This window comes from Monodelphis domestica, chromosome 7 (assembly GCF_027887165.1).
Source record: "Monodelphis domestica isolate mMonDom1 chromosome 7, mMonDom1.pri, whole genome shotgun sequence".
NCBI classification, from domain to species: Eukaryota; Metazoa; Chordata; class Mammalia; order Didelphimorphia; family Didelphidae; genus Monodelphis; species Monodelphis domestica.
Window position 1 is genome coordinate 146,949,761 of NC_077233.1, and position 16,079 is coordinate 146,965,839.

The 16,079-nt window shown below is 41.5% G+C and overlaps 1 long non-coding RNA gene across 1 annotated transcript in view; it reads left to right on the top strand.

The window, feature by feature from the left end:
• The window catches only part of LOC130455531 (uncharacterized), a 39,826-nt gene extending 23,960 nt beyond the window's left edge, over positions 1-15,866 (top strand). Inside the window, exons 4-5 of the long non-coding RNA XR_008913558.1 lie at positions 7,276-8,786; positions 9,979-15,866. This is a non-coding gene — a long non-coding RNA (uncharacterized LOC130455531). The remainder of the gene's footprint in view (positions 1-7,275; positions 8,787-9,978) is intronic.
• The last annotated feature ends 213 nt before the right edge of the window (positions 15,867-16,079 follow it).

Consider the following 16,079-nt stretch of genomic DNA (forward strand, 5'->3'; position numbering starts at 1 on the left):
ACTATTTGAAGTTATAGCTCATATGGAAAGTACAGAAATAGATTACAACTCAATGGAAATATGCAATGAAAATGTTTAAATAAATAAACAGTTTTTCAACTGTTTATTAATGTACCATAATAGGAAAAAGACCTATAATTCCAATTCTAATTTACTATGAATTAATGCAATAGTTATAGAAAACAAAATTTAAATTAAAAACACTTAAATTACTGAATATTGTAATTAAAGATAAATATAAACTGATGATGACAAAAATATTGTTATTATCATTTAAGATATTTTGGCATATATTGAACTTTCCTCTCTTTCTTTAAATCTTCCTATATACAAGTACTGTTAGGTTCAGAGAACTTTATCCACATCTAAACAAATTTGCATGCACTGAACCAAGAACTGACATATTATCTAAAATCATTAATGCTTTAAATCTGAAAGTGTTATCCTTACAATATTTTTCCATAACTAGACTAAAGTAACTTGAAAATCAGACTCAAGTGAGAAAAAAAACAAACAACCTCGAATCCCCAGAGTTTTCAAGCTTTCTTATTTGACTCTCAAAAACTAGAAATAATCAGTGAGTGGTTGTAGTTTCTCAGAGTGCAAGAATTTCTAGGCCAATAAACAAGCATTTAGTTGTTTTTTTAACCCTTACCTTCTGCTTGTATTTAGTTCTAAGGTTCTAAGGCAGAAGAACAGTGAGGGCTAGGCAATGGGGGTTAAGTGACTTGCCTAGGGTCATACAGTTAGGAAGTATATGAAGCCAAATTTGAACCTAGGACTAGGGCTAAAGCATTAGTTTTCATTTAAAATCCCTTTACCTTTCAATAAAAGTGTTTTTTGGTAGACCCCTTTAAATCCAGGTTGTTTTTTTTTCTTTATTAGAAATACAACTTTCTTTTCCAAAATAAGCCTGTTTCATCCACAATTAAAATTTGTTCATCAGAGTACCTACCTTTAATTATTTTCTTCAAAGTATTAGGATATTTAATGCTTCATCTTCATCTCCACTAGGCTAGTAATTCCAACATTCCATGATCGAACTCTATCTTTAAAGTGATCAAAGCTTGTAAGAAGTTTTTTCACTATCCACTTCATTTCTATTTTCTCTCACTGCCTTAGGTAAACTTGAATCTTTTCTCTGAATGGCTGCTTCTGCTCGGAGGAATGTGCTTTTGATTGGAATCTTCAATCCATATAGCTAAAGGAAACTCCCTATCTAATACTGTAACACTTCCATTCCTTGTAGTTAGTTGTTAGTCAGCCACAAAAAGCTGGTGCAACTTTTGCCTTTTTCTTTTATTTCTTCTGCCTATTTTATAAGATTTTGTCAACTTGGAGTCTAGAAACCCCAATCTGGAGATCTTGAGAGCCCCAAGTTTGTAGCAGCGAGAGGTCTGAAGACCTCAAGTTTGACCTTGTCACATGAGAATTTCTATGGGATGGAAATCCCAACTTCACAGTTTCAGACTAACAATAGACCTTAAAGTATCTTAGGTGGAGCTAGAGGACTTAATCAGGTGTGAGGTACCCTTCTGTTGTCCGGGTAGTTTCTCCCTTTGGGTCAAGGTCCTTTCTTTCTAAGGTGGCCCAGCCCTTGGCTGGATCTTTCCCCTTTGTGTGTTGTAAAGCATCAGCCTCTCCCTGATAATCCTGTCCTGAAGTCCTCAGTTTCTGGCAAAGCCAATCAACCATACTCTCCAGTCCTCAGTTCCCCCAAGAGGTTTATAAAAGTTCCCTAACGTTCATGGAGTTTCCTCGGAGTTGTTGTCTAGTGTGGCGGCACTCCCAGGGACATGGTACCCAGAGTAGCCAGAGCCTCGGCCTTGTACCATTTATCCCTCCCCTGATTAAAGACAGTTTTTCTGACTATTTAATGGTTCTATGTTTTTTCCAGTTTAACAATTTCATCCTATAGATTCAGGTATCCTGACATCTCATCCTATTTTTGACTTACTGGGGCCACATCCAGGCCACTTCCATTCCATCAAATTTTTGCCTTCATATAAAAAGCCTCCTAATGCCCCCCGTTGTTTATGTCCTCTCCCCCCTAGAAATTACTTTACATTTATTTTGCATATTTAAGATTTTAAATTTTGGTCACAGGGGCCCAGGATGATTCACACTGCAGAGATATATTTAGATAAATAACATCTGGAATCTGGTAAGCTCCACAGATAGTGATTTCCCTTTTTGTGCAAGAGAATATTATCTGACTTGCTGTTTTTCCCCACTTATTTATGTATTTCCCCCAACAAGTAAATGAGCTCCTTTAGGTTTTGTGTTTGTTTGTTTTTTATTACAAATTCTAGAGTGTGCCCTCTGAAAATTTTAGTTAGACATTTCAAAGAAATGGCATTCTTTTCTCTAAAGAGATGGGGGCTGTCATTGCTGTTTGGGACTGGACTAAACTAGACTGGATAGGGCTATTCTGCTCTAGGAATTTGGAATGGGACTACGGTGTGAACTGAGAGGAAGAGAAAGAGATAGCTATGGCCTGAAGGACACTTGGAATGGGAACTGACTTTGAGCAGCTAGAAGCAGTTTCTCACAGCTCCACTTATTTAATGACAATCCTCCTGAGGAAGGAGGGGACTGATTTTTTTCCCAAGCAAAACCCAAGCAGCTAGTAAAGCAGCTTTTTTCTTCTCTGCTCCCTTTTTCTGTCCAAAAAAATACAGGTTTAAATTCTAAGTCTCTATTTCCTTTGTTTAGCCATTCCTTATTATTTCATTAGTAATGCAGATATGGATTTCCCTAGATAAAGGAATTGTAATCATTCTTTTTTGGCCAGTTAGGTAAATGGGCATAGCAATGACTATTTGAATATATAGATTTTTACCGGTCAGGGGTTCTCATCTCTGACCTAGCTTACCTTTTATGAAATTATTAATAATTTTCATTATATAAAATATCAGAGAAAAGGACCCACTTGGACTGTGGGGGCAAGAAAGGAAAAAAAATCACTCCTATTCTGAAACTGTGAGTTTAACTTTTTTATCAAACCAACCGGATTCCTTTGAACCTGAGTGTCCTATGGCAGAATTGAGGAAGTGGGGAATGAGAGAAAGGCTGGTGAAAGTTGTGGCCAAGGGGGAGACTCCACCCAACGCCAATCCCCTGAAGGTGCAGGAAGGCTGGTGGGTGGGGAAGGGATTAATTCTGCTCCTTTCCAAAAAAGAAGAGATAAGGGATGGAAGAGAGTCAGTGCCTGCTGACTATAAGTCAGGGCTTATTTGGGATCATTTTTTTCTCTGCTATTTTTCTTCTTATGTCATAGGAACTTATTAATAAACATTTTTATTAAGACCATAAAATTTCAGACTAGAAGGACCTTTAATCACCAGATCAGAGAGATAAAAATCTATGCAGCTATCTAACATTCTTCCCTGCTGTTTACCTTCCTCCATACTAAAATAAAGACCAAAACAATTAAGAATGATTAAAACTTTATTTAGGAAAAACCAAATTTGAAGTACTAATAAAATAGCAAGAAGTGACTTAACAAAAGAAAACCGATTCTTGATTTTAAAAGAGAAAAAAAAAAGGAGGGTGGAGGAGGAAAAAAAATTTTACCAGGTACTTGGGGTTTCCTTGGGAAAAATCATTTCCATCATTCCTTGGAAGGATTTATTAAATAAAGAGAGCTATGAGCAAAAGCTATTCATTCAATGCTTATCTCAATTTCCATCCAAAGTGTGCTTCACCCCAGCTGCTTAGGGGAGACAAGATGTTCAGACAAGAAAAAGCATGCTAGAGCACAGAGGCAACATGATACAGTGAAAAGAGGCCCAAACGGCAAGCTGAAGCCCTGGGTTGGAGTCATAGTTTTGCCTCCATCCCAAAAAGTAGTCTTGAGCAAATTTTTTAATCTCTTAGAACCTCAGTTTCCTCATCTATAAAATGGGGATAATACTATTCATATTACCCATTTTTGTAGGATGTTATGAGGATCAAATGAGGTGAAGGGCTCTGTAAAGCTTGTGAGATAGTGTTAGCTATTACTGAGGAAGGGGGCAGCCAGCTTGCACAGTAGATAGTGAGGAATTCTTGAATTCGAATCTGGTCCCAGTCTAGCTGAGTGACCCTGGGCAAATCACTTAACCCTGTTTCTTCATCTGTAAAATGAGCTGCAAAAGGAAATGGCAAACTACTGCAATATCTTTGCTGAGAAACCCCCAAAATGGGTCACAAAGAGTCAGACACCACTGAAATGACAGAGCAGCAACAATAACAATTATTGATGAAAGACAAGTTTCACAGCAGTGGCACAAATGCCAAAATGATTTTGAGGAAGGAAAGATCAGTGTGGAATGGACTAGGAAGGCTTTCTGGAGGAGGTAGGACTCGAGGCAGGCCTAGAGGGAAAACCTGAAAGAGCTTTGACAAGATCTCCCAACATCTTTTTCCTAGAGGGTGGCTTGGCCCATTCACTCTGGGCAGCTCAGATGCCACAAGCAGGCTGGACCTCTCTGATTGGAGCCAGAGGAGATCTATTTCAGCCTCTCTCACTGTCCTCCAATCTCTCCAAGCTGCCAGGGTTCCTCCATTATTCACACTCACTCGATGACCTGTTGATATTGCACAGCAACAGGGTTTCCTAGAGTCGGATCACAGATGGGACCAAATTCCACTTTCATATCTGGGCCCCAGTACAGCTGGATCCCTCAAGGGCCCCAGTGTGGGGCTTCCTGGTAAGGAAGGACAGGAGCTTCCCCCTACTTAGCAGCGTCTCTGCCCATCCTGTTTGGGGCTGAGACAGGGTAGAAGAACCCACACCTCCTGGTTGGCTCTGGTCTGCCAGGCCATGGTGCTCTCTGCCTTGGTCACCTTGTTTTGTTCAGGATCATTTCAGAGTAATAAAAATAACAATTGCAGCAACAATAATGATAGCAGTTTATGGATTAAATGTCGTGTTTACGGATTACAATGTGCTTTTCTCACCACAAAGTGAAAAAAATGATTCTCCCTTACTGCTGAGAGAATTGAAGTTCACAGAGGTGAGCTAAGTGGGTCATTCCAAGAGGCACGTCTGAGTCATGAACCTCTGACCCCAAATCCGGTATTGTTTCCATTATCCCATAGCAAGAGTGAGGAATCTCCTTTTCCTGCCACCTGCAGTACTCCCTGTCACAGGGCCTGAAGATCCACCATTGTACAGCCATTTCTTTTGGAAGAAAACTTTCCAATTTCAATGCAAATCTATATGAGGATAGTAATATCTGAACCATTTTGGCTGACACCCACAAGAGGATTAGTTGATAACCTGTTGAGGACAATGAAGTCTAATTCAGTGAATATTTATTACCTGGGCATTTGGGGACATATAAAGGTGAATAATGACATTGTCTCTGTTCTAAAGAAATTTATACTCTGGTAGGAGGTTAAGACACGAACGGTAACTAGAATATATGTTAAAAATATTCTAAGTGCTAGAAGAGGTCAAAACAGAAAGTGGCAAGAGCTTGGGGAAAAGAGAGATTATGTAGGGTGAGGAAACTTTTCTGGAGGAGGCAGTTCCTAGGCAGTGGGGAATTGGGGAGACTTTTAAGAATGGGGGCAGACTGCATGAAATCAGGGAGACCAGAGAAGCCTACCCAGTTGGACAGCAATATATAAATGACTCAAGAAATGCAAAAGAACAACACATGACTTCACTTATCACATTGGGGTTTAGGCTTAAAAAAATCCCTCTATAGCAAAAATGAATAATATGGAAATAGGTACCAAGTGATAACATTTGTACGACCCAGTGGAATTGCTTGTCAGCTTTGGGAGGGGGGAGGGAAGAGGAAAGGGAAAGAAAGTGAATCATGGAAACATGGGAAAATGTTTTTTAATAATATAAATAAAATTTTTATATATTATATGTATATTATATATACATATGAAATATATGAATAAAAATTTAAAATATAAATATAAATTACTCCGAGAGGATAGTAGAACAGACCAGAAAAGGTATGATGGGTCAGGGGTTTGTGTTTTTGATCCTTTAGAGACCATAGGGAGCCACCCACTGAAAGTTTTTAAGAACAGAAATGTGACCAGAGTAGTCTAATAGCAGCTTACTTTGGCATGGATTTTAAGGAGGGGAATGAGAGTGGAAGAGAATCTGGAGACTGTGATGCTAGTTTAGGAAGCTGTAACTAAGCCTGGTGAGAAGTGATAAAAGCCTGAACTAGGGTAATGCTGTGAATGGAGAAGAGATTGAACTGGAAGAGACTGCTGAGGACTGAATGAGGGGTGGGACTGGGAAGAGGAAGAAATGGTTAGAGGTGACTGTGATCAAAGCCAAGTTTTGCTGCTGTTGTTGGTATTTGGGGGCAGGGGGAGAGTGGCACAGGTGGTAAGGGATGGGATAAGTTCCATTTAGATTATTGAGTCTGAAATGTTGATGAGACTTCCCCATAAAGATGGAGAGCTGAGAGCAAGAAATCTGACAAGGTAGTTCTAGAGAGAAAATGGGTAGAGCTATAGATAGTAGAATTATTTGCATAGATAATAAGAGACACAGGACTGTCCTGGGGGAAAGGAGGGAAGAGGAAAAGACAGAAGAATCAGCCCGGGGGAAGAGATGAGATCCACTTTACTTGCCACTAATTTTGCCTTACTTTGACTTTGGTAACTGGCCAAGGACAGGTCTTTCACTGGCCTTAAACAGTATTTTTTGGGTCCAATATTTAGCACACATAAAGGGACAAGTTCTTCTAGGCAATGTCTGTCTGAATGATAATGCTCCTCAGGACCCAGAGTAATAATCATCTGAGTACTGAGTGTTGCTGACCACTGCCACATCATTCCCCCCTCCCCAAGCTCAAGAAAGGCACCTTCACAACAAGCAAGAAACCACTTGAGAGGAGAAGAAGGAGGAAGTGATACTTCCTCAGACACACTCATTGACAGGAAGCCATAGAATGGGAAGAAGGAAGTTTGGATGCTGGTGTCCAGGACTGGTTTTCTTCCATCCTTTGCCTTTACCCTTAAGACAGACTTTCTTTTAACTCATGGAAGGGTGAGGGTACCAGGAGCCATTGCAGGGAAATTGAGGTACACACTACCTCTGGGAAACAGCAGACTTTGGGGGATCAGACTCCTCTGTTACCCTAAACTTCTACCTATAGCAACTGGGACCAGCAAACCCTGAGAGCAATATGATTGGTGTAGGGGTGAAATTGAGCTGAGGACCAGGGACTGTAGCATGTGTAAACCTCATCAACAAGCAAAAGTTGGGGAGGCCTATTCACCTCCCTGTCCTCTCTTTTGTCTTCTCAGTTACAGTCATGAGGTCATCAGGCACTCAATCCTTCCCTCTCTTTGAGGGGGGTCAGGAGATGCTAGAAATGCTGCAGAATTCTTCCTTCCGATGCCCCAAAAGGAAAAGCTGGGATGGTAAGAGCAAGGAGGCAGTAAGGAGGTAGGATACTCCAAGTAGGAGAACTACAAACCATTTTTCCTTGCATTTTTACCATGTGGGATAAATTGCATGACTACAGTCTAATGCTTGTGATCTATAAATTGCGGGTAGGTAGGAGGATAATATCATTCAAACTGAGAAAGGAAAGTCCAGCTTATAGGATGGGGGCTCTGAGTGTGCAAATTGTGGGTTTTATAATTTCTTTTTTTTAAGTAGGTTTATTAGCATTATGCAAAGATTCTGTAATTTAGCTTGCAACAGAAAACAAAAGAATATACAGATGAGAACACCAGCAGCATATATTTTAATTTCTTGAGTGACATTTCATCGTCTTCTAGTCTAAATTCAGAATCCATCCGGCGTAGGGACTTTTTCCTCTGGCCTGGCACAACTTGGTAGTGGAGGAGGCTGGCTTTTGCAACAGCATACCAGAGTGATGAGACCACTTGGTTGATGGCTTAAGTATAGTGCCACATGGTGGACAATTCAGATATGATACTTCCTCTCTGTATCCTTAATATGTGAACACATTACCTTTGTGTGAGCTTGAGAAAACCAGCACATAAGACAGTGGAGGCTGCACCAGCAGGACCTCAAGTGTATATGCTGCGTACGCCTGGATCATAATACAGATTGCAGCTCTTACCTTAGTTTTTCTCCTTCCGTCCTTAAAATAAATTGTTCTTGTCTCTTTTAGCATCTACCACATCCTGCTTTGTGTTATTAGCGATAGATATTTAGTTCAGATTCTAGGTCCACTCCTTGCTAGCTGTGTGACCTTAGACAAATAATTTAATCTTTCTGGGCCTCAGTTATCTGAACTGTAAAATAAGGGGTTTGGACTAGATCATCCAAAAGAGCCTTTTCTCATTCCCCTTCTCTTCCTACAAATTCAATCTCCATAGAAGTAAGGCCCTTGAAGGCATATCTCATAAGTCATAGGATTTAGAGATGAAAGGAACCTTTCTCTACACTGTGCTGCCTGTATTTGGACCATCATCCTCAACCCCCATCAGTGGACCCTTGGATCCTGCCCTCTGGGATCCTGGGTTCTGAGAGGGGAACATTCTATGCCACTTCTTGGTCATTTCCACATGTTGCCTGGGTGCAAGACCCTCTCTCCCTGCTTTCTAGCCCCATTTATGACTGGTTTTCCCCCATTCAAACCGAGTCCTGGAGTGCAAGACTGTGTTGCTTGCTTGTGCCTTAGCACAGGGCCTAGATTCTAACAAGGGCTGCATCTAGCTCGCTAGCTAAACCCTCTTCTCTTATAGATGAGGTAACTGAGGATTATCGGTCAGCATCTTCTTTGGCTTCCCACCGCATGTCCCACAGGGGCCTTCCTGGGACAGATGCTTGGAAAATGGAGGTAATCTAGTGACAGGCAGGGTGACTTCAGTGGTGAGGAGGGGATGATGATCATAATAATTTATAAAGGGCTTTATGGGCATTATCTTGTGAGGTGGGTGCTTACTGTCCCATTTTACAAATGAGAAAACTGAGACTGAGAAGTTAAGTGACTTACGCATAGTCATATAGTAAGTCACAGAGGGAGGATTTGACCACAGTTCTCTCCTGACTCCCAGGCTGGGGCTAGTTCTGCTAGACCAGGGGTTCTTAACCTGGAACCAGGGGTCCACAGATCTCAACACCCTCCATAAGGAGATTTCAGGAGAGAGACCAGGAACTTGGCTAAGAAAAAAAATACATCCCTTATGTAATCCTTTGTGATCCAACATTATATACATACACATGTGATATATGTTATATATGATATAAGATTTCTATATGAAACTATACATCTATATAGTACATTATTAACACAAAATTATTGTATTCTTAGTAAAATATATAAATGTTTTGTGTATAAGCATGATGTATATGTGTGTGTATGTATATGCAAATGTTGTTTAGTTGTTTCCAACCCTTGGAGAACCATGGACCGGACTGTACTGTCCATGGGATTTTCTTGGCAAAGATACCGGAGTGGTTTGTCATTTCCTTCTCCAGTGAATTAAGGCAAACAGAGATTAAGTGACTTGTCTAGGTCACAAGCTAAGAATGTCTGAGGTCAGGTTTGAATTCAGTCTTCCTGACTCCAGGCCCAGTGCTCTATTCATTGAGCCCCCAAGCTGCTGCCTATACATACATAGACATATGTATGTATTCACATTTATATATATGAATATTGTTTAGTATTTGTTTATTATATTTAGGATACATTCTAATAACCAGATTATAAATATACATAGAGTATAAACATTATTCTGAGAAGGGTTCCATAGATTTCACTGGACTGCAAAGGAGTCTGTGACACACAAAAAAATAGATTAAGAATCCCTCCATTCATCCCATTTTCTTTACAAGTAGGAAGGAAATAAACATTTATTAAATGCCTACTCTGTACCAGACTGCGCTAAGCCCTTTACAATATGATCTTATTTGATCCTCTTTTTACAGTTGAGGGACTGAGGTTGATAGAGGTTAAATGACTTGTCCACGGGTCATCTAGATACTCAGTAACTGAGGCTGGATTTGAACCTAGTTCTTTCTGACTTCAGGACTCCAGTACTCAATTCATTGGCCTACTTAGCTGCTTCCTCGTGGGAATATCAGTTCTCGGGACACTGATCAGGAGAGGAAATGGGATTTTAGTAAGTACATAAATGATTCACCATCCTGTTCAGGGCCCCACTAGCTTTCATTTAGCCTATTGCAATGACCTCTTAAACAATCTCTCTCTGCTTCAATTCACCCTGCACAAGCAGCCAGAATGATCTAATGTGCAACCCTGACCGTCCTCTACCTCATTGGCGCCCCTCTAGATAGAAGGTAAATTTCAAGCTTTGGGGAGGTGGTAAGGTTTAAGATGGGGGAGGGGGATGAGAGGGGAGATTTATAACATAATAGAGGCAGTAGAAATGCCCAGCTAAGAAACTAGCCCCACTTAGAGAGTGATACCTCTGGCCCAGTTGTGATGAAAACAATGATGATCATCTGATTTTCCAAGTGTCATCCTCCTATAGGATGTATGTAACCTCCATGAGTGCAGGTTCCAGACTGCCAAGACCAAAGATCCCGGAGGACCTTTCAGGGATGATAGAGAATCCTCCAGCTAGCCCATTAACAACAGGCTTTCCAGAGAGTTCAGGTTGGTCAGGTTTCTAGTAGCCTTGAGGAAGGGATTTTAACCAAGTTTTGGGGTGCCAGGGGAGATAAAGAGGTCTGAGTAATACTAAGCAGAATGTATGGACCAAAGATCAGGAAGAGAGAAGACACATATGGGGGCAGGAATGTGCTGGCGCTGGGCCCAGATTGAATTGGCAGCTGGTGAGGGTGAAATTCAGCCAACAGCTTCTTTCTTTCTATGGATTTTCCAGAGCACAACCAGCACCGTGGACATTCCTACCCATAATTTAAATCCAATTTTTAACTATCACCACTCAGATTGCCTAAAAGGGGATGTGAGAGGGGAAAAGTGACCTGAGCTGTGAACATCATTATAACCTTCTCTATTTACCTTGTTGAAATGTGTAGCCGCTTTTCTTTTACTTGATAGTGCTAATAAATTACATAGCAGTTAATGATGGTTTTGTGTGAGCCTATAAATTTGTGGTTCTAGATTGAGAGAGGAAAATACCCCATGGGAAAAGATGAAAATTTCCCTGATTTTATTTCAGGGTAGAGATTGAGACAGAAAGTTTGCAAGTTTGGTAATTTCTGAAAACACCCCAGTACATACCATTAAACAAACTGTCTTCAAACTAAAAGTGAGAATTTTTAAAATTAATATTTTTCAGTTTACAAATATTTATTTTCTCATCCCTTCTCCCTTCCCTCTCCCCACTGGAAGAAAATTAAAACAAAATACTCCTAATAAACACGCAGTCAAACAAAACAAATTCCTACATTGGCCATGTCCAAAATGTACAACGCATTTCTGTACTTCGAGTCTGTCACTCTTTCAGAAATTAAATAGCATGCTTCATTATTGGCCTCCTAGAATTCTGAACAGTCATGACATTGATCAGAATTAGGCTTTCAGAGCTGTTCAAATTTATAATGTTATTATATAAATTGTTCTCCTGGTTCTCACTTTCATGGCACAATAGTATTCCATTATCATTCATATACCATAATTTTTCAGCCATTCTCCATCTGACAGGGAATCCCTTCATTTCCAGTTCTTTGTTGCCACAAAAAGAACTCCTTTAAGTATTTTTGCATATATGGATCCACTGGGAATCAGAGAGGGAATGAGATGAGCCAGTAGTGGAATGAAGCAGATTTTGGTATGGCTATTCCCACTTCACCTGAGGTACTCTACCATTCCATAAGAATTATAGTCAAAATAATTGACATTTATATGACATATTGCAGACCTCAAAGTCCTTGACATGCATTATCTCATTTGATCCCCAAGACTCTGTGAGCTCTATTACTATCCCTATTTTACAGATGAGAAAATTAAGGCTTTGTTATATGATTTATCCAGACACACAGCCAGTAAGAACAGAGGCAGGCTTCCTACTTTTGTGATCCTGGGCATGTCACTTAACCCTGATTGCCTGCTTCTGTCTTAGCATTGATACTAAAACAGAAGGTAAGGTATTTTTTTTTTAAGAAGAAGAAAAGGCAGGATTGAAGTCCAGATCTTTCTGACTGAAATCTAGTACCTCATTCACTAGACTGAATTGCTGCTGTTAACTTTTGTATCTCCCTTACCACCTAGCACAATGCTCTGCACAGTTTATTGGGGTGTCCAGGGCTGCCAGGGTGCTAGGGGAGATGGAAAGGCCCAAGTAATACTAAGCCAAACATTGGCTGAATTTAATTGAGTATCTTCTGTCATTTGACTCTCCAGCAAAACAAGAATGGTAATCCTTATTTTACAAATGAGGAATGAGGCAGAGGAATCCCCGGAGTGGTCCCAAGATCACACAGAGAGATTCCAGGACAGAATAGGAAATAGAACCCAGGTTTCCGGGCCACCAGTTAAAGCCATTCTGAGACACAACAAAATGAGGCTATAGCCTCAGACCCTTTATTTTGACCAGGTCCTCCAGTAGGCAGGAGTTGCCCCGGGTTTCTCTGTCTGTCTGTCTGTCTCCCACTCTGTTCTATCTCTAGTGGAGGATGTGTGGGTGCTCTTTTTTTTTTTTAATTAAAAACCCTTACCTTCCATTTTGGAGTCAATACTGTGTATTGGCTCCAAGGCAGAAGAGTGGTAAGGCTAGGCAATGGGGGTCAAGTGACTTGCCCAGGGTCACACAGCTGGGAAGTGTTTGAGGTCAGATTTGAACCTAGGACCTCCCATCTCTAGGCCTAGCTCTCAATCCACTGAACTACCCAGCTGCCCCCGGTGCTCCTTTTAAATGGTTCCGGCTGGTTAAAAGAAGGGGCTGGAGGGAACTGGGGATAGATCTGGAGTACACACACACATATCGTGGTTGTCCCTCAGGTCCAGGGACATTCTTGTGGCCAGTCACTAACTCCATCAGGTGATTCCCCACCCTTCACTCTCATTCTTGGTCACCCTACACGGATTTCTCCCCCACCAGGACAGTTACACATTGTTCTCTCCTCCTAAAGCCCTGAGGCAGAAGCCGGGGACGATTCCCGTATTCTCTGGTGAAGGCTCGGGGGTTGGGATGGGGGAGCGTGATCCTCCGTTGGGGTGGATGAAGAAGATATTAATGCTTGGAGCAGGGGGCGAGGACGCTAGACTAAATCACCCCTGGAATCTCTTCCAACTCTGAAATTCTAGAATCCTCGGCCCTGGCCACGCCCTTCCCCGGGCTCCTCCCTTTAGGACCCTGACTCCCTTCTTGGTCCTTCTGCCTTCTCCCATCACCCCCTCCGCCCACTCGCCCCAAGTCAACTTCCGGTCCTGTCATGGTGACGGAGCCCTTCTCTCTGCTGCTACCTTGTGGCACAAAACAGACAGGAGACTCAGCTGCGAGCTCTCTTTACAATCCGCCTGGTTCCCTCCTGCCCCTGGGGAGCGGTCAGCCATCCGGGAAGGGGAGAGGGGAAAAGGGAGAGGACTGTCGTCCTGAAAGCCAGGTGCTTCTCCTTCTAGTCGGGAAGGGGAAAGCGGGGCCCAAGGAAGGGTTATCCTAGATTGACCAGGGTAAATGTAACGAGGCGGTGTCTTGGCCCATGACGGAGGGGGAGACGGCTAGGTGGAGCTTAGCCACGGGAGCAATGAATGGGAAAAGTTCGACGAAATGCGGCTTGAGGTCAGAGCTTTGAGCAGGGATTTCAGTCCCACTCTTTCCTTTCTTACCGTGCTCCATCACCCCTCCGTGGCCAGGCCTCTCTTAGCCCTTCCTGCCCTGTGCCCCTTTCTTTCTGGCTTTGGATTCTGCTTTCCTAGTTACAATTCTTGTTCCCTCCTCTTTCTCCTCCATCCATTTATAATGATCAGAGTGAGTGGTCCCTCGTCCAGTCTGCACCTCTCAGGTCTGGGCTCCCCTGTCTATGCCCAGGCCTTTAATGTCCACGTGGCCCACCTGGGTTCCATGTTCACATCCTAGGCCTGATACTAATTGCATTAGACTAGATTGGACTCTATGTTTATCACCCTAGAGCTATCTGTTCCCCTAGATGAGGGCCCTATGTCTGTACCCCCATTCCCAAGTCCTATGTCTCCTCCTGGGCTCCCTGTCTGTCCCCTCAGGTAAAGTTCTTGTCTTTCAGTCAGTCAGCAGGTGTCTATCATACGACAGATGCTGTACTAATCCTTGGATGTTGTTTTTTCTTTTTCCTCCAATAATGTTTTATTCTTTCCCAATTACATGTAAAAACAATTTTTTTGCATTTGTTTGATAATATTCTGCTCCTTCCCTCCTCTCCTCCCTCTCTGAGACAGTAAATTTGGTATTGGTGATACATGTGTTATTGTAGAAAATATTTTCATATTTGTTCTGTGGAAGAAGATATATAAAACAGGAAGAAAAGAAAGTGAAACATGGTATACTTTGGTCTGAATCATCAGTTCTTTCTCTGCAGGTGGATAGCATTTTTTGATCCTGAATCCTTTGGGATTCTCTTGGATCATTGTGCTGCTGAGAATAATTAAGTCATGTATAGTTGTTCATCCTACAATATTGCTGTTACTATGAACAGTGTTCTCCTGGTTCTGCTCACTTCACCTGTATCAGTTCATTTAAGGCTTTCTAGGTTTTTCTGAAATCTTCATGGTCATCCTTCCTTCCTTCCTTCCTCCCTCCCTCCCTCCCTCCCTTTGATCATTGAAGAAAGATCATTTTGGTCAAGATTCATTCAATTAAAAGGTCTTGTAAGAGATATAAAAGGACTCAGTCTCTGCCTTCATGGAGTTTGAAGTAAGTTTATATTCTCGTTGGAATGAAAACTGGAAGAGAAGTTAGATATTAATCTCATCCAACCCCTTCTTTTTACTTGAAATGCTTATCCTCCTTACAAGTACCAAGGACAATCTAAGTCTCACCTGAACAGTATTGATAGAACTAGGGAGCTTGGCTTCCAGAAGCTCCATGGGATGCTGCGTGCCACCAGGTGGCACTGGAAGCATAAGCTACCAGCTTACTGTACATTTGCTAATTGCCCATGTGCAGAAGGAAACCTATCCTCCCTAGAGCCCCTGGATTCCTAGGGTTAAATTTAGGGAATGGATTAATTTTTTTAAAAAAACCTCATCATTCTCTCAGCTTGTATTCTTACCTTCTTAGACTTTCTTTCTCTTCAGTGTCTCCCCTAAAGAACTCATTGGACATATGGTTTAATACCTTTACTATAGAGGAAACAAAAGGACAACATTAACCTTCTTGACTCAAACCACTATGGCTGGGATGGAGACTGACCAGTATTCCTGGTCTTTTTCCTCCCTAGTGCCTGAAATTCCATACACCATTAACAGAGTATTCCAGCTGGAAAGGATATTAGACGTCATCTAGTCCAACTTCCTTATTTTACTGAGAAGTAAACCAAGCACTAGAAAGGCAAAATGTCAAGCCTGCCATGACATATCTGGCTCTTCATGTAGCATGCATAGACTCTAGGAGTTCTTATCCCAAATCCCATTCATACTGACATCCGTGGTAACATCTCCCTAGGGTTCTAGATGTAGCCCTAAAGACTTGGAGGGTAGAGTATTTATTTTCTATAGTTCATGAGCCCCCACCAGCATGCTTTCCCCCTAATTATTAGTTGATATAAATGAGTCAATCAGATTTAATGTGCTGTTAGAAAGGGGTATTCACCAAGGTGATATCATAAGAACAGTTGGAATAAAACATCCCCCTAACACACAAAGTATTTGACTCACTCCCTCACAAATGCCTACAAAATTCAGGGAAAAGTAGACAAGCTTAGAAAGCACATGAAGGGATAACTCATAGTTTTTGAATGCCCTTTTAATGGAATCTTCACAATGATTTTCTTAGGTAAAGTGTAGATTTTCTGATTCTGATTTGTAGTCTTGAATATCCTTTCCCTCAGTGTGTCTAGTCTGTCCTCAGCTCCCAATATAGACGTTATTCCAAGATTTTGCTAAGTGTAATATTTTGATGAGAAAATCTGAAGATCTTCCAAAGATCACAGGGGTGCAAGGAGAACACCTTGGCCCAAACTGAAACTCTTCTCTCCCCCTACAAAGTATTGCCATCCTAGTTCTAGC